The following is a 23,420-nucleotide window of genomic DNA, read 5'->3' on the forward strand; positions in this document are numbered from 1 at the left end:
ACTTCTCTAGTTATTCTAGATGTCTGAGCCTGTTCTCCAATAGACTCTCATAAAGTGCTTAAAGGAAAAATATTCCGCATATTCATGATTTCTCTCGGTCTTTATACTGAAGCTCAGACTGGTTGAAAAGAAAACCTGAGGGTCATGTTTTCTTTTCTTGAATATTTTATATACGTTACTCCATTAATTTTTTCCTCAACATGCTATCAAGTAAAGGTTCAGATAAACAGAAAAGTTGAATTTTATAATGAACCTCAGTATAGCTGCCACCTAGATTCTACTATTAACATTTTCTACACTTTTTACCACATTTACCCTTATCCTCCTCTATGAAAGTAACATTTTTGATGGATTTCAAGTTAAATTGAAGACAGAGACACCTGTCTCAATACTTAAGCATGCATTTCATTAATGTTCATTTTTTTGTTTATATAAATTAACATACTGAATGAACACATTTTAAGTGTATGTTTACTGAATTTCTACAAATGCATATATGTGTGTAACCCAAACAACTGTTAAGATGTAGAATATTATTATCACCCAGAATTTTTCCTTATATCTATTTCTAGTAAATCTTCACCAATCCTTCCTAGTGTTCACTATTCTGGAACATCATTTATATAGAATTAAACTGTATATATTTTACATAATATTCACTTACGTTGTTTCATGTAGTTGTATTGTGCTCCTTTTCATTGCTGAATGGTATTACATTACATGAATATATCACAGTTTGTTTATTCATTCTTCTATTGATGGGCACCTGGGTTGTTTGCCCTTTTTGTTATTATGAATGAAGGTACTATGAAAATTTACACATAAATCTTTTTGTTGACATTAGTTTTCTTTTTTTTAATGGGTAAATCTGGGAGTGGAATTGTGGGGTCTTAGTCTAAGTAAATCGTTAGTTGTATAGGAAAGAACCAGACATTTCTCAAAGTGGTTGCACTACTTTTTTGTTTGTTTTTTTTTTATGGTGTGTGGGCCTCTCACTGCCATGGCCTCTCCCGTTGTGCAGTACGGGCTCTGGACGCGCAGGCTCAACGGCCATGGCTCACGGGCCCAGCTGCTCCGCGGCACGCAGGATCCTCCCGGACCGGGGCACGAACCCGCGTCCCCTGCATCAGCAGGCAGACTCTCAACCACTGCGCCACCAGGGAAGCCCCGGTTGTACTATTTTATACTCCCACTTGCTATATCTCCTTCTTCATATTTTTTGCCCTTTTTTAAAAATTAGATTGTCTTATTAATTTGTAGGAGTTCTTTATGTGTCCTGGATACTAGTCTTTTGTTAGATATATGTTTTGTGAATATTTTCTCAGAACCTGTGTTGTACCTACTCATTTTTTAATAACATCTTTTGATGAAAAATATTTTAAAGATGTCCATTGTATCAATTTTTACTTTTATGATATTTTCCTCTATGTTCCATCCAAGAAACTTCAGTATTTTTAAGTAAGAAAATATTTTCCTGTTTGAAAATATTTTTCTTTTTTTCCCCTAAAAACATGCTATTTGACTCTTACATTTAGGTGATTTTGTGTTTGTTTGGTGTAAGATGGGGTCAAGGTTCATCTTGTTCATCTTTTTGCTTTATGGAGATCTAGTTGTATCAGGAAAGTTTGTTGAAAAGACACTTCTTTCCTCATTGGAATTCTTTGGCATCTTTGTCAATACTCAAATGGCCATATAAGACTGAGTTGATTTGATCTTGTTCTACTAATCCATTTGTCAATACTTATTCCAGGGCTTCCCTGGTGGCTCAGTGGTTGAGAGTCCGCCTGCCGATGCAGGGGACATGGGTTCGTGCCCCGGTCCGAGAAAATCCCACATGCCGCGGAGCAGCTAGGCCTGTGCACCATGGCCGCTGAGCCTGCGCGTCTGGAGCCTGTGCTCCACAATGGGAGAGGCCACAACAGTGAGAGGCCCACGTGCCGCAAAAAAAAAAAAAAAACTTATTCCACTACCACATCATCTTGATTACTATATTTTTATAGAAAGGTTTGTAGTAAGGTAGTCCTTCTTTTTCGAGAGAGCTTTGGATTACAATTAAATAGCAAAAAAATGGGCAGAGGATGTGAATAGATATTGCTGGTCAACAGGTACATGAAAAGGTGCTCAGTATCACTAATCATCAGGGAAATACAAGTCATAACCACTGCAAGATATTACCCCACACCCATTAGAATGAGTATTATCAAAAAAACAAGAAATGACAAATGTCAGAGAGGATGGAGAGAAAAGGGAAGCCTTGTGCACTGTTGGTGGGAATGTAAGTTGGTGCCGCCACTATGGAAAACAGTATGGAGATGGCTCAAAAAAATTAAAAACATAACTACCATATGATCCAGCAATTCTTCTAGGTATCTATCTTAAGGAACAAAATCACTAATGTTCATTGCAGCATTATTTACAATAGCCAAGATAATGGAAACAACCTAAGTGGCCATCAGTGGAAGAAGGGATAAAGAAAATGTGATTTTATATATATATATATATATATATATATATATATATATATATATTAGTTGCACACATGCTTGCTGAAATATTATTCAGTCATTAAAAAAGAAAGAAATCTTGCCATTTGTGACAACATGGGTGGACCTCGAGGGTATTATGGTAAGTAAAATAAGTCAGAGAGTGAGAGACAAATATTGTATTATCACATTTATATGTGGAACCAAAAAAAAGAGACAGAGAGGTCATGGATATAGAGAACTGATTGGTGGTTGTCAGAGGTGGAGATTGGGGTTAGGGGGTGGGCAAAATGGGTAAAGAGGGTCAAAAGGTACAAACTTCCAATTATAAAATAAATAAGTTATAGGGATGTAATATACAAAATGGTGACTATAGTTAATAATACTATATTGCATGTTTGAAAGTTGCTAAAAGAGTAGCTCTTAAAAGTTCTCATCACAAGAAAAAAAATTTTAACCGTGTATGGTGATGGATGTTAACTAATCTTATTGTGGGGTTGGCAGGTAAGTGCTTTGTTAGTCTAGGTGCTTTGTTTTTCCATATAAATTTTTTAATGTTGTTAATTTATACAAACATTCTGCTGGTATTATGTTTGAAATTGCATTGACCTAGAGATAAGTGATTTTCAGCTGGGGTGATTTCACTCCCCAGGGGACATTTAACAATGTCTAAGGACAGTTTTTGTTGTCCTAACTGGGGGAAGTATGTGGTAAGCAGAGTCCAGGGATATTGCTAAATATTGCACAATGCACCGGACACCAACCCACTCCCCTGAAAACAAAAAATTATTTAGTCCAAACTGTCTAGAGTGCTGAGGTTAAGAAACCTGGCTACAGGTCATTTTGGGGAGAATTGATATTTTAATAACACTGAAATTTAAACTTCATGAATATTATATAACTCTCCATTTATTTAGAGCTTCCTTTATTTCACTCAACAGGGTTTTACAGTTTACACTACAGTAGTCTTGCATGTGTCTTGCTAAATGTATTCTTTGGTGTTTTTTTTATTTTTGACAAAATTGTAAATTCAAATGCTGTCTTTTATTTTTCTTGAGATATAAACTGTGAATACATGCTGACTTTGAGAATGTAATGTATACATTTTTATCACGTTAAGGACACCGATTAACATCTTTTTAATAAGTAATTTATCAGGAATTGATGTTAAATTTTGTAAACAGATGTTTTTAGCATCTATGGAGATGATCATATAATTTTTTATCCTTATTTCTATTACAATGATGGATTAAATGGGCAGGGTTTCCTAACATCACATTATTACTGCATTCCTAAAATAAACCTTACCAGGTCATGATATATGATTTCTAATTAAATTTTGCTTAATAATATTTTATTTAGGTTTTTTTGCATTGTTATTTTAAGCACGAGGTTTGTAGTATCTTGTGAACTTGAAAAAAATCAGGCTTTACTATCACTGATAAACTTTGTTCATTTGTATTTATTATGGTCAGAAATAGTTTAGGCTTTAGTATTCTAAATGGTTATTAAAATTCTGTAAAATCCTTTGTGCTCAATGTTTTATGTTGTTTTATTTTCTATAAGGATCTCATTGTTACTTCCCCCACCCCCCGCCATGGAAAATTATCTGCTAAACCTTTCTATCTTCACAAGGACCTGTTTGGGCAAGTTATGTTTCTAGGAAATTAGACATTTCTTGTAGGTTTTCAAATGTGTTGTATTCACAATTTTATACAGATCTTCCTTAACTTATGATGGGGTTATGTCCTGATAATCTCAACACAAATTGAAAATACGAATTGAAAATGCACTTAATACACCACAGAACATCATGTCTTAGCCTCATCTCCCTTAAATGTGCTCAGAACACTTATGTTAGCCTACTCTTGGGTAAAATCATCTAATAAGAATCCTATTTTATAATAAAGTTGTTGAATATCTCATGCAGTTTATTGACTACTGTACTAAAAGTGAAAAACAGAATGGTTGAGCACAGAACGGTTCCAACGTTTCGGTTGTGATTGCATGGTTGACTGGGAGCTGTGGCTCACTGCTATTGCCCAGCATCATGAGAGAGGATAGTACCTCATAATGCTAGCCCAGGAAAAGGTCAAAATTCAGAATTCAAAGTGCAGTTTCTACTGAAGGTATATCTCTTTTGCACCATCGTAAACTCAAAAAATCCCAAGTCAAACCAGCAAAAGTCAGGGACCATCTGTAATAGTAATGTTCACTCTATGAGAGTGACAGACAACATTTTGTCATATTTTAAAATCTAGATATGTAAAAGAAAAGTAACATGCATGTATCTTGTCTTTCCTATATGAATTCTTTTATTAGTAACTAGTGGATGAGGGGAAACATTCTGTTATAAAATTATACTCCAAGTATATCACAAAACATAACATAATTAAGATTATATTTTACGACTGCAGTGAATTAATGTATGCTGGTATTAAGCATCAATAGATGCTAACATAAGAAAGAACAAAAACTAGATATTAGGTATCTCCCAATAAAAGAACTTAAAACCAGAAATAATCATTCATAAGGGGTCAAACCTGAGTTTAATCAAGCTGATAATTTCCACTGTCCTTTGTATATCCTGAAAACATATATATCTCCGGATCCACCTCCCAGTTTTCAGGTTATACAAAGGACAGTGGAATGTTATCAGCTTAAAATAGACTGTTATATTGATAAGATATTTCAAGCAAGCTTCAAAGTAAGTACAAAACAAAAACCAATAGTTGACACACACAAAATAAAGAGAAGGGGAAGTTAGAGTATTACAGAAAATCATCTATTCATAAAGGCAGGCAGGAGGAAAGGAAGAAAGCAAAAAAGGCACTATGAAACAGCCAAAAAATGATGGACAAGATGGCAATAGTAAGTCCTTATCTATAAGTAATTACTTTAAATATAAATGGATCAAATTCTCTAATTGAAAGTCACAGAGTGGATGATTGAATTTAAAAAGAGAGAGACAAGCTGCAACTATATGCAGACAATAAAAGAGTCACTGCAGTTTCAAGAACACATATAGACTCAAAATGAAGAGAGAAAAAGATATTCCACACAAATGGAAAGCAAAAGAAAGCAGGAGTAGCTATACTTATATCAGACAAAATAGACTTTAAGTCAAAAACTATAATAAGAGACAAAAAGTTGTTATATAATGATAAAGGGATCAACTCAAAAGGATATAACAATTGTAAATATATACACACACAACACTGGAACATCTAAATATAGTAAGCAAATATTAACAGATTTAAAGGGAGTAGAAGACAACTTTCAATAAGAGTAGAAGACTTCAATACCTTATTTTCAACAATAGATATATCATCCAGACAAAATGAAAAAGAAAACCTTGGTCTTGAACTACACTTTAGACAATGGATCTAACAGAAATACACAGAACATTCCATCCAACAGCAGTAGAATGCAGTCTTCTCAAGTGCACATGGAACATTCTTTAGAATAGATTATATGTTAGGTCATAAGACAGTCTAAACTTTTTTTTAAATATTGAAATTAATATTTTACCAAATATTTCTGACCATAATGGTTTAAAACTAGAAATCAGTAACAGGAGGAAAACTGGAAAATTAACAAATTGTGGAAATTAAACTACATGCTTCTAAACATTCAGAGGGTCCATGATAAACCCTAAAGGGAAATAAAAATATTTTTGAAACAAACAAAAATGGAAATACAACATACCCAAAACATATGGAATATAGCAAAAGTAGTGCTAAGAGGGGAATTTACACTAATAAATGCCTATGTTAAAAAATAAAATCTCAGCTTAACTTTACACATCAAAGAACTATAAAAGTAGAAAAAAAGGGAGTCTGAAGTTAGCAGAAGGAACGAGATAGCAAAGAGCATGGCAGAAATAAATGAAGTAGAGAATAGGAAAACAATATTGTTTTGTTTTGATACAATAGATCAACAAAACTAAGATATACTTTTTGAAATATTAAAGAAAACTCAAATACATGAAAATTATAAATGAAAAAGAAGACATTACAACTGACATCACACAAATACAAAGGATCATAAGGGACAGCTATGAAAAATTATATGCCAACAAATTGGACAACCTTAGAGAAATGGATAAATTCCTAGAAATATACAACCTAAGAGGTTTGAGTCATAAAGAAAAAGAAAATCTGAACAGACCAAAAAGAAGTAAGGAAATTAAAACAATAACCAAAAACCTCCCAACAAAGGAAAGCCTAGGACAATTTGATTTCACAGGTGAATTCTGCCAAATATTTAATGCCAATTCTTTTAAACTGTTCTAAAAAATTGAAGAGGAGATAATGCTCCCAAACTCATTTTATAATGCCAGAATTACCCTAATATCAAGGCCAGACACAAATACTATAAGAAAATATAACTACAGAGCAGTGTACCTGATAAATATAGATACAAAAATTCTCAAGAAAATACTAACAAACTGAATTCAATAGCACATTAAAGGATCATACACCATGATCAAGAGGGATTTATCCCTGGGATGTAAGAATGCTGCAACATATTCAGTGTGATAGAAGACATAAATAGAGTTAAAAACAAAAAATTTATCATTATCTCAATAGATGAAGGAAAAGCATTTGACAAAACTTAAGTTCCATTCATGATTAAAAAAAATAAATAAAATAGGTAACTAATAAGGGCCTAATGTATAGCACAAGGAACTTCACTCAATATTCTGTAATAACCTACATGCGAGAAGAATCTAAAAAAGAATGGATATGTGTATATGTATAACTGATTCACTTTGATGTACACCTGAAGCTAACACAATATTGTAAATCAACGATACTCCACTAATTTTGTTTTTAACAACAAATTGGATTTAAAAGTAACATACCTCAATGTAATCAAGGTCATATATGACAAATCCACAGTTAACATTATACTCAAGAATGAAAGTTTAAAAGCCTTTCCTTTAGGATCAGGGACAAAACAAGGGTGTTGACTTCCATCACTTCTATTCAACATAGTTCTGGAAATCCTAGCCAGAGTAATTAGGCAAGAAAAAGAAATAAAAGGTCTCCACATTGGAAAGGAAGAAATAAAATTGTCTCTGTATGTTGATGGCATGATCTTTTATATAGAAAATCTTAAAGACTCTAGCAAAAAATTGTTAGAACAAATAAACTAAGTAAAGTTGCAGGGCACAAAATCAATATACAAAAATCATTTGTATTTCTATATGCTAATAATAAAGTATCTGAAAAAATAAAGAAAATTCTATTTATAATAGCATCAAAAATAATAAATTAAACCAAGGAAGTTTCATATACACCAATATGAAATTAAAGAAGACACAAATAAATAGAAAAATATCTCACGTTCATGGATCAGAAGAGTTAACATTGTTAAAATGTCCATACTACCCAAAGTCACCTATAGATTCAATGCAATCCCTATCATAATTCCAATGGCATTTTTCACAGACATAGAAAAAAACAATCTTAAAATTTGTAAGGAACCATAAAAGACCCCAAATAGCCAAAGCAATTCTGAGGAAGAAGAAGAAGACTGGAGGCATCAAACTTCCTGATTTCAAACATACTACAAAGCTATAGTAATCAAAACAGTATGGTGCTAGCATAAAAATAGACACATATACAAATGGAACAGAATCAAGATCCCAGAAATAAACTTACACATATACAGTCAACTAATATTTGAAAGTGGAGCCAAGAATATTCAATGGGGAAAGCACAGTCTCTTTAATAAATGGTGTTGGGAAAACTGGATAACCTTAAGCAGAAAAATAACATTGGATCCCTATCTTACACCACTCACATAAATTAACTTAAAATAAATGAAAGACATATACATAAGACTTGAAACTGTAAAGCTCTTAGAAGAAAACATAGGGGAAAAGCTTTTTGACACGGGTGTTGGCAACAAGTTTTTGGATATGACACCAAAAGCATTAGCAATAAAAGCAAAAATAAATAAGTGGAATTACATCAAACTAAAAATCTTCTGCACAGCAAAAGAAATAATCAATGCAGAATGGGAGAAAATATTTGCATATCATATATCTGATAAGGGATCAATATTCAAAATATATAAGGAACTCATATAACTCAAAAGCATTAAAAAAGAAAAAAAGATGTGATTAAAAAATGGGCAAAGGGGCTTCCCTGGTGGCACAGTGGTTGAGAGTCTGCCTGCCAATGCAGGGGACGTGGGTTTGTGCCCCGGTCCGGGAAGATCCCACATGCCATGGAGCAGCTGGGCCCGTGAGCCATGGCCGCTGAGCCTGCGCATCCGGAGCCTGTGCTCCGCAATGGGAGAGGCCACAACAGTGAGAGGCCTGCGTACTGCAAAAAAAAAAAAAAAAAAAAAAAAAATGGGCAAAGGACTTGAAGAGACATTTTTCCAAAGTCAACATACAAATGTACTAACAAGTACATTAAAAGGTGTTCAACGTCGCTAGTCATCAGGGAAATGCAAATCAAAACCACAGTGAGATACCACCACATACCTGTTGGAATATGGGTATTATCAAAAAGATAAGAGATACCAAGTGTTTGTGAGGATACGGAGAAAAGGGAACACTGGTGTACTGTTAGTGGGAATGTCAATTGGTATGGCCACTAAAGAAAAGAGCATGGAGTTTCCTCAAAAAGTTAAAAATGGAACTCCCATATGATCCTGCAATCCTACTTCCAAGTGCTGTCTGATCCCTTCTCTGAGTACTCTCACCCCTGCTTAGCTGCTTCAGTCACCCCCACCTCAATGCTGTCGCTCACATGGTCCATGTGACTTGCTCACACACCATTTTTATGTTTTGTAGGGGCATCACCTTCTCAGTGACCACTCTGTTTAAGATGGCAATTTTAAACAAGCCTTCCCTGCTTTGTTTTATAATAAAATCTTTATCATCTGTCCAACATATTACATATATTACTTATTTGTTTCTACATCTATACAGGCAGGCATTTTTAAATTGTGTTTTGTGTACTTCTATACTTCCAGCACCTAGAACAGAGTGGTGACTCAACAAATGTTTGGTGACAAAATGACCGATAGACAACTTAAGCCTTTGTGGTTTTTAGTGATGTTTCGTGTGCTGCTTAGTTCACGTGAAGCAAAAACGAATCATTTCAACATTACATTTCTGGTGAGCAGCATATAGACCATTTTTACCTCATCTGCAGTGACAGAGGAGGAACCAAATATATCGGAGAGTGAGGCACACAACTACCATTCATGTAAGGCTCTTCGAGTAATAGGAACAGTCTTTAAGAGCTCTCAATCTGAGGTTTTCTCTATTCTCCACTGAAGCCAAAGGGTTTCGTTAACAGTCCTCCCACCTGAACTGAAGCAGACCACGTTAGTATGTGTTGCACACTGTAGTGTGCATTTATGGATCTGTGACAACAGTTTATTTTAATCCATTTGCTTAGAATAATAGAAATATATTAGACTGATACTTCTGATCTAGGTAATACAGTAATTTCATGCTTTGATTTGCTCGCTCCACTCCAGATACATGGCAACGATATGTGAAATATAAATGAACAAATATATAACAAGAGAAGAATCAAAGCCATGAGCTGCTCTGGGCCCATCACAGACAGTGACTGTAGTTCAGCTCTTGAGTGAAAGTTAACAGGGGCTAAAATGTCTCTTTGCAAGAAGGAACACAGAAAATTAATCTTATGGGATGATCTGTAATAGACGTTAAAGTGTATACTGGTGTATATTTATGATATTCAAAATGTATATAGGTCACCTTTACTTATATATTAAAATGAATCACAAACCATAGAATGGAAGAAATCAAACAAGAAAAGGTAGGTATAAAAGAGAAGCAAGTGGAAATCTATGCGATGGTGAGTTGCTGACTACAATACTCCTTTGGCTCTGTGGACCAGATTCGGAATACACAAGACCAAGGCTGATGGCAAAGGTTCTCTGGGGCAGGCAGTGAAGCAGGCAGTGGGAACAGGGAGCTCACCTCCTTAATGTTAGTGGTCTAGAGAAAAGCTCATGGCTTCTAGCCAGAGCCTGAGATAAATCACCTCTAATCCTGGAGGGTAATCCCCCACCAATATTTCAATAAAGGCCGTCAGTTTTTAACTGGGAAAGCTATGGGCCCAGGGAAGCAGGTTATAAAGATGTAGACTCACTTCCAGGAGCTGGGACAAGCTGTGCACTAGCTTTGCTTGGATCTGACATAGCCCTGACATCATGGAACAGGCAATAATTCTGAACTGTACTGGTGATGTCTTGCAAGATGGAAGCTAAGAGGGTCTCCAAGTCACTGCTTGGAAGGGAGATGCCTGACATGATTTTTCATGAAAAGAAATTTTTAAAAAATGTTTGTTTTGTTATGCCCCTGAAATTTAAATTTATTTTCTTTTTTGTCAAGATGTATTAATAACCTAATTAATATGATAACTATTTTTATTTGTTTAGTAAAATAAAAATAACAAGGTGAAAGGGTTAGTTAAAATATGCCAAAGGTCCTTTCTTGGTTTGGAAAAGGATAGAAATCTTGAATAGCTATAGAATTTTTATATAATTAACTATTAACTTTTCTGTCAATGCAACAAAAGTCAGAGGAGAGAACAAGGAAGAAACACAGAAAAAAAATGGTAACCATATGATAGAAATAAGTCCAAACACATCAATAATTATAATGAATATAATGAAACTGAACTCACTGTCTAAAAGACAAATATTATTATGCTACATAAAAACAGCAATATGTAGCTATGACCTATATAGAAGAAACACAGCTAAAACACTCCTGAAATGAAGTTGAAATAAAAATGAGCTAGATAGCAATATTAAAAATGGAAATAACATATTACAAGGCAAATCTCATTAACAGGAATAAAGAGGAACACTACATAGTAATAAAAAGGATAATTCACTGAGAAGATATAAAACCTGTTAACTTTGGATGTTCACATAATCCTGGCATTAAAGTATGTGAAGTAAAAACTGACAGCATAAAAAGGAATTGACAAATCCACAATCCTATTGGGATATTTTAAAACACCTCTATGAGAAAGTCATAGATGAAATAGACAACAAAAAATTAGCAAGACTGTAAGAATCTTAAACCGGTAAAAATAGGCACATATGTCTGTGAATCTACACATTTATCTCTATATCTGATAAATACTCTAAATTATTCTCTTAAGATTAGAAGAATTCAACTTTTAAAAGGAATTCATTGTAATGCCCTATTCCTACTGAGATGAATTTAAATTTTGAGTATCTTCTGAGCAGCAAAAAATGGGAGCTACCAATTATATTTGCATTCCTGGTTTTTTAGTTAGCAGCAGTGATGATATAATGCATCATTTGCATTGCTTTCATTGTCTTTAGTAGATTTTATCAGTTTAAACTTTTTTTGATTAAAGTTCAAGGACATAAACCATGAGTAGCATATGTACGCTTGGCTAGGAAAGTTCTAAGTGAGCAGTATTTAAAAGTTAAAAGAATGCTAAATGGAGTACTATGGAAGATAGACATTATAAAGTAATTTATTTGAAGACACTGTTCTATAGCTTTTTGATAACTACATTTAACTCTTTAAGGATTGTGTTTATTGAGATAGTACTAATGGTGGTTGTTTTGGGGAGGAGTGCCTCAGGGATGTTTTAAATTTCTTTTCATCAGAATAAATAGTAAATACATATCTGTATTACAAAGACTGGAATTAAATATTTTATAAGGTAAGAAATGACTTTAAAGACTCTACAGGCATGCATAAACTGTGGGGCAAAGACACAAAGTTGGTTTCAGATTTCAAAGAAGTGCTATCATGTAATCTTCTTTGACCTTCATGCATCAGTTAGGAATCATTCATGAAAAGGAAGCCCTCTGTCTCAAAAAGCAAAGGAATACATTTTAGACACCTGAAGTAAAACACTGTATACATTACTAAACCTGCAGAACTGAGATAATGAGAATACCAAATGAAAATTTGCGTCATGCAGCTAAAAAGTACTTATAAATCTATACCTTTAGATTTGTTACTAAACAAATGGAAAATAAATGCCTTTGAATCTCTAGAAGTTTTGCTTTTTTTTAAAAAAGTAAAGACAACCCGAAGAACATAGAATAAAGATTACAATAAAGACAGTTGAAAGTTATAGGAGAGAAAAACAAAAGAGGGAATTGACAAAATTGGAAATTCATTATTTGAAGACAGTCTGATAGAATATAAAAACCTCTAAAATGACCGATTTACAAATTGGTGGGGAGGGGGCAGAGAAAAGGCACAAATAAATAAAATCAGAAAGGAAAAAAGGAAAAGTATAACTCACTAGTATGCAGGAGCTAGAAGATACTAGAGAGCTGATTATGGGTCAATTCCATGTTCACTGATGTCATGTTGATAGCTTGAAATCTACCATGCCAAAGTATTTATACCATGGAAATGGACAAACACTAAAAATCAATGCTCTTTTGGGGGATACAATTTACCAACATACTATTCCCTAGCTATAGGAGAATCTTTAAACATTATTAGAGAATAACTTTATGTCAATAATTTTGAAAACAAAACAGGATTATTTTCTAGAAAACTATAAATGACCAAAACCAATATGAACCAATAAGCATTGAAAAATTGAACACATGTAAAAGGGTCCCTTCGCAGGAGATTCAAAATCCATACAGTTATTCTGTTAAATTTTAAAAATATTTCAGAAAGTAGAAAAAGTAAGTAAGCTACTCAACTCATTGTATGAGGCACATATAATCTTAATTCCAAACAAGAAAAGGACAGTATAGAAAAGAATCACAAATCAATATCTTCTAGGAACACAGATAAAAAGACTAAAGAAAATAAATGAAGACAATTTATCAGCATATTAAAATAAATAAATACACAAATATATAGATAGAGGTATATAGAATAAGTAGGGTTTCTCATGATTGTAAGATTATTTAAAACAAGAAAGTCTATAAAAATATACCATTTTAACAGATATAGAGAGCAAAATGTGATCATTTCAATAGAGGCAGAATAAGCAATAGAGTCCAACATTTTTTGTGAAGAAAATTATTATCATTTAAAAATAAAAGGTGATTTTCTTAACCTGACAAAGGATATCAATGAGAAGACTAGAGCAAATATATATAGTGACTACATTTTAGAAGCAATTTGCAAAATTAATAAAAAGATAAGGGTAGTCTCTATCTCTACTTCTTAACATGTACCAGAGGATTCAGCCATATGAAAAAAACAAACAAAAAACCAGAAGTGATACAGGCATTGCATAGAAAGAGATCTTTGAACTTCAATTAATAAATAAACTTCATACAGTAGTCTACAAGGCACTATTTGACCTGACCTATGTACCTCTTCAAGTTCCTTTCATTACACTCTCCCTCCTGCTTTGTCCTCTGGCTACATTTGCCTATTGTTAGATTTTTATTTAGGGTCTTTATCTGTTTTCCCCCTTTTTCTAGAATGCTTTTTCCCAGGCTCTATTCATGACAGGCTCCTGGAATTTAGTTCCAGCATTGATGTACTTAGTATATGCCCGTTTGTTTCCTTCTTTGCACTTGTCACAGTCTGTAATCCATAACTTAGTTGCACATTCATTATTGATTACCTTCCCTTTTGTCTGCTTGGTAAAAGTATAAAAATGTCTTCGTTTATTATCATGCCTTGAGAGCTCAGCACAGTGCATGGCACAATATATACTGCTCTGTCAGTATTTGCCAAAGGACTGATGAGTAAATCAATAAATATCTTAGCACACATACTAGAAACTCCTCATGGGATACAGCATCTTCTTTCCTGCGTATTTCTGAGAGATGTTATCAAACTTTACTTCTCTGCTCTCCACTTTTACAGAAATACGGATTAATCTTGCTTGCGACAGCTCATTTATTTTGCAGACAGTATGGTGTCCTTATTTGGACATAATTTCTCTTCATTAAAATCATAAATACCATTATATCTCACTGAAAGTCTGAAGTTAAACCTAGGCCACCAGGGCTGGATCTGAGCTACTCAGAGAATTCAGAAGTATCTTTAGTGGGTAGCCTTCTGCTAGCTCCATGTACTTACAACATCTTAGTCAGAAGAGTAGAAAGGAAACATAAGTACCATATCTATGGACATGTATGTACACACACACACATAAAATGATCTAAACCTACTTCCTGTATATTATATTATTCTATTTAAACTAGGATAACATCTTTCCACTTATCTACTACATACATAGTATGTAGTATAGTATCTAGAAAAATAATATATAACATATAACATGTAATATAATTAATAAATAGGTATATTACCTACATTACATATATATTGAATATATCAACCTCATTTCAAGCTAAAGAGTTTTCCCTGAAAAGCTATTATTAAAATGATAGTACCCTAGACTCAAGAAAATAAGGTAATCAAGCTGGAGTTAAATGCTCATTAAATAAACTGGCCACTGGGATCTGGAGAACTTAGATATCCTCCATGCAATGCCCCTCTCCAGTGACCCTGTGATAAAAGTGTCAAATCATGAATACTTGTAAATCAATCGTGCCACTTAGCACTAATGAATTAAGAACCACTTCGTAAAGACTGTCCAATTCCTGACTGACGGAGTGACAGCTGACTTGACCAGGCCTGCTGAGCCTGGTTCAAACAGAAACTGACTCTTCAGATTTTTCTCCTGTCATCTTTAATAAGACCCACCATCAATGAATTTGGGGCACACATAAGGGGAATCTACATGACGACGTGCTTTGCTCCATTAAGTTTATTTTGTCTACCACTTTCTGTGCAATTATAATTAGAAAAAGGTCAAGGGCTTCCTTCTGTGTTTTCTGCTTTGAAGAAGCGCAGCTATCGGGGGGCCACAGGGAATAAGCCGACTGGAAAGCTAAGAGATCAGATGCAACGCGTTTGACATATCCAGACATGCACAGAGGCCGCCTGGCTACACATTTGGCTACTGAGGCCATAAGAAGAAGTGGTTATCAGTGGACTTTCCCTTCATCTTGCACACACTTAGGAGTGTTTGAGAAATCTGGTCAGAGAGACAAATATGAGAACAGGGAACAGAGGTGAGCTCTGTTTTCAAGTTAGACCCTAATTATGCATGCCATATTCCATTCATTTTGCTGTTATCACAGAAAAGCCTACAGATTTGCCTCTTTAAGAAAGCCAGAGCAAGACTGAAGAAATCATTTTAAATTATCGGCTATGGTCAGCTCATGGCTTAGCAAAATTACACTGAATATCTGAAAACATACTGACTATCTGGTCGTGAGTGTATGTTCCTTTATTCCTACATGCAATCTGAGTTTTCCCCATGCTTTGGCTATCGTGGCCTGATTGATAGTCTTACTTCATTGTACATCTCACACACATGCATGTACCTAGTCCCTTGTTTGGTTTAACAGTAATCAGTGGAATAACCTGAGCAAAGAGATAGCTGGTAGCAGATACTAGAATAGGGCCATACCCTGGTCCTCTACCCTGTGAAAGAGCCACTGTAAAACCAGATACCCCGGATTTCCAAACTGGATTTTATTCGCTCAGCAGCACAGAGATCCGACAGTAACATACCCTGTTCCCTCTGGGCAGACAATCCCCTTGCCTATGGGATGTCTGGGTCAAGTTGTGCCATGTACTACTTTTAACTTCCATAACTATGTGTTCTAAATCAGAGGAAACAATCAGATTGAGACGGGGGTTTGTACTAAATAAGTGATAACATTTCTTGCAACCATGAGATTCTAGGATTCTATAAAATCTCCCGGAGCTTGTCACGTGGAGACAAGCTCCCCGGCCAGTGTGGTTATTATGGACCCCTCAACAAGTCACATGAATGATCAGGATCAATCTGCACCTTAATCTCTATAAAATACTTAAGTGGAAAAAGGTTATCTTTTTCTGAACTCAGCAAAAGTGCGGGGGTGGGGGGAACCTTAAGTTTGAGAACCTGTAGGAAGAAATAAAACACACTGATGCAGAATGACCCTGAACACAAGAGAATTTGGTGATTTGAACGTCTGGGTTCTGGATTCAGAACAGAACCACTTGGGATTAAGATCTCTGCTGCTGAGTCAGCTCTTGCAAGCCACTTTCTTAAGTCTTAATTCTCGTTTTCCCTTTTGTAAATGGGGATAACAGACCTAGTTCATAGGATCACTGTAAAATTATGTAAGATAAAACATATCATCAGTATAGTGCCTCACATTTAGCAAGGATTCACTCAAGGTCACATTTATTATCATATAATCTATTCGCTTCCGGTTATTTACCTCTCCCATATTTATTTCTACTCAGGTTCTCTGGGTTTAGTAACCCAGTATTGTTCAGGCTCTTCATCTCACATGAGCTAACAAAACAAGCTCTGATTCACTTCCCTTCCATGGAACACTGAGCCTTCACATCTTCCTACATTAAAGTAGCAAACGGGAAAACAATTCCTAATTCTATGCATTACATGTGCAGAAAACCAGAGTGAGGGAAAATACTCCTTCAGATACTCTTTATATTGAACAGTCTGGGTTCCTGGATTTGGGTGTTTAATTCAGTTGGCAACTGACATTCCTGAAGCATATCCAAACAGATCCAAGGTATGACAGTATTTGCGTTTCCCCCGTGTTATATTCATTCACTCAACGACTATTTGATTATATAGTAGACTCAGAGTATTTTGACACTAGAAAGGAGCTTAGAAATGATCTATTAAATACCTCTTTTTCAAGAAATAGGTCCAAGGAGGTTAAGTGCCCTGTTTGTAATTCCAGAGTGAGTAGAAAATAAACAAAGCAGAACAAAGCATCCTGCAAGGCAGTGTGGGAAAGAAAATGACGATTAGGAGCTTCCATTTAGTCTCCAGGATCTTAAAGGCTAATGAGGAAATGAGACAGGTACACAGATAACTGTAATGCAAGATAGAAAGCTAACAACTGTTATGGGGATTTTAATAGGATAAGATGTTACTTCCAGCTAGTAGAAATGGTTGAAGTAGAATCTCATGTCTCTGCCATCTCAGCATCCATTCCCCTTTCTTCTGTTAGTAGAATTAACATTTTCCTTTCAGAACTCATCCTCCATCACTCTCCATTTCTATAGTATAGGTGGAACTAACCTCACCCCCAAGACCAGGGTCAGCATATGACTTTGTCAATAAGAGTACCACATTCCCCAGCCATGGTAGTTACCTTAGAGATGGGCACATGATCCAATGGCAGCCGTGAGAAGCCTACCCAGAACTTTTGTTGAACATAGTAACAAACAGATGTTCTCACTTTTGTAGGGTTGGTATGGTAGTAGAACATATTCTTGAAGCTATTGGAAGCCATTTTTGCACCTCAAAAGGAGATCTTGATGAAAAATCTATTCAATACAAAAGAAATCAAAGCCAAGAGATAGAAACATACAGATTTCCTGATGACACCATTTTATCAGCTAGATCCAGGTATACCTTAAGTGAATGCAATGTATGGCCTTTTCAATTTTATGGTGATATAAGTTAACCCAGTTTAATGTGGGATTTTAATTTACAAATGAGAGCAGTAATATATTAACTTCGCCTTGATGGATTGGAAAATATTAGACATGTGTGCACGAAAAAGAGTTAGAATGTGGAGCTGTAAATAGAAGGTAGAGATATGAAAAATACAGATTAATCTGGGAAATACAAAGCATACTGTTGGTTGAAACTATAATGAGTGAAGAGACACAGTGAGAGAGTGAGTTTGGAAATGTGGGATAGGATTAGATTTTGGAAAGTCTTCAATCCTACACCAAAGGGTTGAGCTTGGAGAGGAAACAGGAGACACCAAAGACTTTAAAGAAGTTTTTGGCATAAGCAGAGCTGTGCCTTAGAAAGAGTAAGCAGGACATTGTATTTAAGGTAGATTTATAGGGAAAGGATTTTCTCTCTTGTGTAGAGAAGGCTGTGTGATAGACATGTTATTAATGTTCTTGTAAAGTCTCTCTTCTTCTTCAGAAGCAACACTATACTTCTATTTTCTTTTGACATAAATTCGTGTTCTGTGAGTCTATTCGTTCCGCTGATATTTTCAATTGCTTAAATGTCACTCTTGGCTCCTGGGAAATTCTGGGGGTGCCATTTCACATTCAGACACCTACATGCACTTCCAGTGATTATTTATAACATCTAATCTCTGCTTCTTGAAATTGTCTTCAACTCAACATTCCTCAATCCCATCACCATTAACTTAGCATAATATGAAAAAAAATAATTATACCCATCACAAGCATGGCTACACTTGGGAATAAGTTTTCAATAATAATACCTTACATTCTTATGCATTCTTTTAAATTTTTTCATGCTGCCTTAACAACTATTCCTTCCTTAAGTAATCCAAATAACTTGTTAAATAACCAGGAAATTTTTGATCTTGTTTTAACCAATTAGAAGACTACAGCCCAAAGATGCTAAGCTAGTTACTTACAAAGAAAAGATAATTAGGGGGCCAGGCTTTTAACTCCAAATTTCAGACCCAGCCCCAGAAGTCTTTCCGTGACTCCAACATAATATTTCTAAGGCATTATGGAGTTGAAAGAGGATTGCTCCATCTAGGTGAAGAATAAATTCACTTAGGAACATTTATATGCTTTGGGATGAAAGGTGATGATAAATTTTGTGACAGTAAACCTTTTGTTCTATAACTTCACCAGTGTTTCTTGAGGGTTAAGATTGACATAACCAAGCATTTATATTAAATATAGAAAGTCAGCTGGTACTACAGTCACTAGTTTGACAATGTCCTAGGAAAGAAGGTCTGATCACCCTTCCTGCAACAGGAAAATCTTGCCTCAGAGTACCAAAAACAGTTTTGCTCACGCTTCAGCAGATGTTGGAATTATACAGAGTGCTTATTAAAAATGCAGATACTGGGCTTCCCTGGTGGCGCAGTGGTTGAGAGTCCACCTACCAATGCAGGGGACACGGGTTCGTGCCCTGGTCCGGGAGGGTCCCACGTGCCGCGGAGCAACTGGGCCTGTGAGCCATGGCCGCTGAGCCTGCGCCTCTGAAGCCTGTGCTCTGCAGCGGGAGAGGCCACAGCAGTGAGAGGCCCGCGTACCACACACATACACAAAAAAAGTGCAGATTCCGTGGGGAGACCTTCAAGAGTAAGACATGGAGATCACCTTCCTCCATGCAAATACATCAGAAATACAACTACATGCGGAACAACTCCTACAGAATACCTACTGAACGCTGGCAGAAGGCCTCAGACTTCCCACAAGGCAAGAAACTCCCCACGTACCTGGGTAGAGAAAAAGAAAAAAGAAAAAACAGAGACAAAGAATAGGGACGGGACCTGCACCTCTGGGAGGGAGCTGTGAAGGAGGAAAAGTTTCCACACACTAGGAGCCCCTTCGTGGGCGGAGACTGCGGGGGGCGGGGGGGGGGCGGGGAAGCTTCGGAGCCATGGAGGAGAGCACAGCAATAGGGGTTCAGAGGGCAAAGCGGAGAGATTCCCGCACAGAGGATCGGTGCCGACCAGCACTCACCAGCCCGAGAGGCTTCTCTGCTCACCTGCCGGGACAGGTGGGGGCTGGGAGCTGAGGGTCGGGCTCCGGAGGTCAGATCCCAGGAAGAGGACTGGGGTTGGCTGCATGAGCACAGCCTGAAGGGGGCTAGTGCGCCACAGCTAGCCGGGAGTGTGTCCAGGAAAAGGTCTGTGACTACCTAAGAGGCAAGAGACCATTGTTTCGGGGTGCGTGAGGAGAGGGGATTCAGAATGCCGCCTAAATGAGCTTCAGAGACCAGCGTGAGCCGCGGCTATTAGCGCACAACACAGAGACAGGCAAGAAATGCTAAGCCTGCCGCTGCAGCCACCAAGAAGCCTGTGTGCGAGCACAGGTCACTATCTACACCCCCCTTCCGCAGAGCCTGTGCAGCCCGCCACTGCCAAGGTCCCGTGATCCAGGGACAACTTCCCCGGGAGAACACACGGCATGCCTCAGGCTGGTGCAATGTCACGCTGGCCTCTGCAGCCGCAGGCTCGCCCCACATTCTGTCCCCCTCCATCCCCCTGGCCTAAGTGAGCCAGAGCCCCCAAATCAGCTGCTCCTTTAACCCCGTCCAGTCTGGGCAGAGAACACACGCCCTCACGTGACCTACACGCAGAGGCGGGGCCAAATCCAAAGCTGAGCCCCTGGGAGCTGTGAGAACAAAGAAGAGAAAGGGAAATCTCTCCCAGCAGCCTCAGGAGCAGCGGATTAAATCTCCACAATCAACCTGGTGTACCCTGCATCTGTGGAATACATGAATAGACAACGAATCAACCCAAAATTCAGGTGGTGGACTTTGGGAGCAACAGTATATATATATTTTTCCTTTTTTGCTTTTTGTGAGTGTGTATCTGTGTGATTCTTTGTGTGATGTTGCCTGTACAGCTTTGCTTTTACCTTTAGTCCTAGGATTCTATCCGTCCGTTTTGATTTTTGTTTTTTCTATAGTTTTAGCACTTGTTATCATTAATGGGTTTGGTTTTTTGGTTTGGTTGCTCTCTTCTTCTTTTTTTCTTCTTTCTTACTTTTTGATTTTCTTTATTTTTAAGAATTATTTTTCATTTTCTATTTTAATAGCTTTATTTTATTTTAATTTTATTCATTCATTCTTTCTTTTTTTCTTCCTTTTCTTCTGAGCCGTGCGGCTGACAGGGTCTTGGAGCTCCTGCCGGGTGACAGGCCTGTGCCTCTGAGGTGGCAAAGGCGAGTCCAGGACACGGGTCCACCAGAGACCTCCCAGGGCCACGTAATATAAAACGGCAAAAGCTCTCCCAGAGATCTCCATTTCAATGCTAAAACCCAGCTCCACTCAATGACCAGCAAGCTACAGTGCTAGACACCCTATGCCAAACACCTAGCAAGACAGGAACACAACTCCACCCATTAGCAGAGAGACTGGCTAAAATCATAAAAAGGTCACAGACACCCCAAAACATGCCACTGGACACAGTACTGCCCAACAGAAAGACAAGATCCAGCCTCATCCACCAGAACACAGGCACTAGTCCCCTCCATCAGGAAGCCTACACAACCCTCCAAACCTTAGCCACTGGGGGCAGACACCAAAATCAAAAGGAACTACGAACCTGCAGCCTGCTTAAAGGAGGCCCCAAACACAGTCAGTTAAGCCAAACGGGAAGACAGAGAAACACAGAGCAGATGAAGGAGCAAGGTAAAAACCCACCAGACCAAACAAATGAAGAGGAAATAAGAGGTCTACCTGAAAAAGAATTAAGAGGAATGATAGTAAAGATGATCCAAAATCTTGGAAATAGGGCTTCCCTGGTGGCGCAGTGGTTGAGAGTCCACCCGCCGATGCAGGTGACACGGGTTCGTGCCCCGGTCCGGGAAGATCCCACATGCCAAAAAGCAGCTGGGCCCGTGAACCATGGCCACTGAGCCTGCGCGTCCGGAGCCTGTGCTCCGCAACGGGAGAGGCCACAACAGTGAGAGGCCTGCGTACCACCAAAAAAACAAAAAACAAAAAACAAAATCTTGGAAATAGAATGGAGAAAATACAAGAAACGTTTAACAAGAACGTAGAAGAACTAAAGAGCAAACAAACAATGATAAACAGCACACTAAATGAAATTAAAAATTCTCTAGAAGGAATCAATAAGAATTACTGAGGCAGAAGAACGGATAAGTGACTTGGAAGATAAAACAGTAGAAATAACTACTGCAGAGAAGAATAAAGAAAAAAGAATGAAAAGGATTGAGGACGGTCTCAGAGACCTTTGGAACAACGTTAAATGCACCAACATTTGAATTATAGGTGTCCCAGAAGAAGAAGAGAAAACGAAAGGGACTCAAAAAATATTTGAAGAGTTTATAGTTGAAAACTTCCCTAATATGGGAAAGGAAATAGTCAATCAAGTCCAGGAAACACAGAGAGTCCCATACAAGATAAATCCAAGGAGAAACATGCCAAGACACATATTAATCAAACTATCAAAAAGGAAATACAAAGAAAAATTATTAAAAGCAGCAAGAAAAAAACAACAAATAACATGCAAGGGAATCCCCATAAGGTTAACAGCTGATCTTTCAGCAGAAGCTCTGCAAGCCAGAATAGAATGGCAGGACAAATTAAAGTGATGAAAGGCAAAAACGTACAACCAAGATTACTCTACCCAGCAAGGATCTCATTCAGATTTGATGGAGAAATTAAAACCTTTACAGACAAGTAAAAGCTAAGAGAGTTCAGCACCACCAAACCAGCCCTACAACAACTGCTAACGGAACTTCTCTAGGCAAGAAACACAAGAGAAGGAAAAGACCTAAATAACAAACACAAAACAATTAAGAAAAGGGTAGTAGGAACATACATATTGATAATTACCTTAAATGTAAATGGATTAAATGCTCCAACCAAGAGACATACAATGGCTGAACAGATACAAAAACAAGACCTGTTTACATGCTGTCTACAAGAGACCCACTTCAGACTTAGGGACACATACAGACTGAAAGTAAGGAGACGGAAAAAGACATTCCATGCAAATAGAAAACAAAAGAAACCTGGAGTAACAGTTCTCATATCAGTCAAAATAGACTTTAAAATAAAGACTATTACAAGAGACACAGAAGGCACTACATAATGATCAAGGGATCAACCCAAGAAGAAGATATAACAATTGTAAATATTTATGCACCCAACATACGAGCAGCTGATTACATAAGGCAAATGCTAACAGCCATAAAAGGGCAAACTGACAGTAGTACAATCATACTAGGGAACTTTAACACCCGACCTTCAACAATGGAGAGATCATTCAAAATGAAAATATAATAAGGAAACAAAAGCTTTAAATGATACATTAAACAAAATGTACTTAATTGATATATATAGGACATTCCATCCAAAAACAACAGAATACACTTTCTTCTCAAGTGCTCATGGAACATTCTCCAGGACATATCATATGCTG

This window comes from Grampus griseus (assembly GCF_964374135.1).
Source record: "Grampus griseus genome assembly, chromosome: 3".
NCBI lineage: Eukaryota > Metazoa > Chordata > Mammalia > Artiodactyla > Delphinidae > Grampus > Grampus griseus.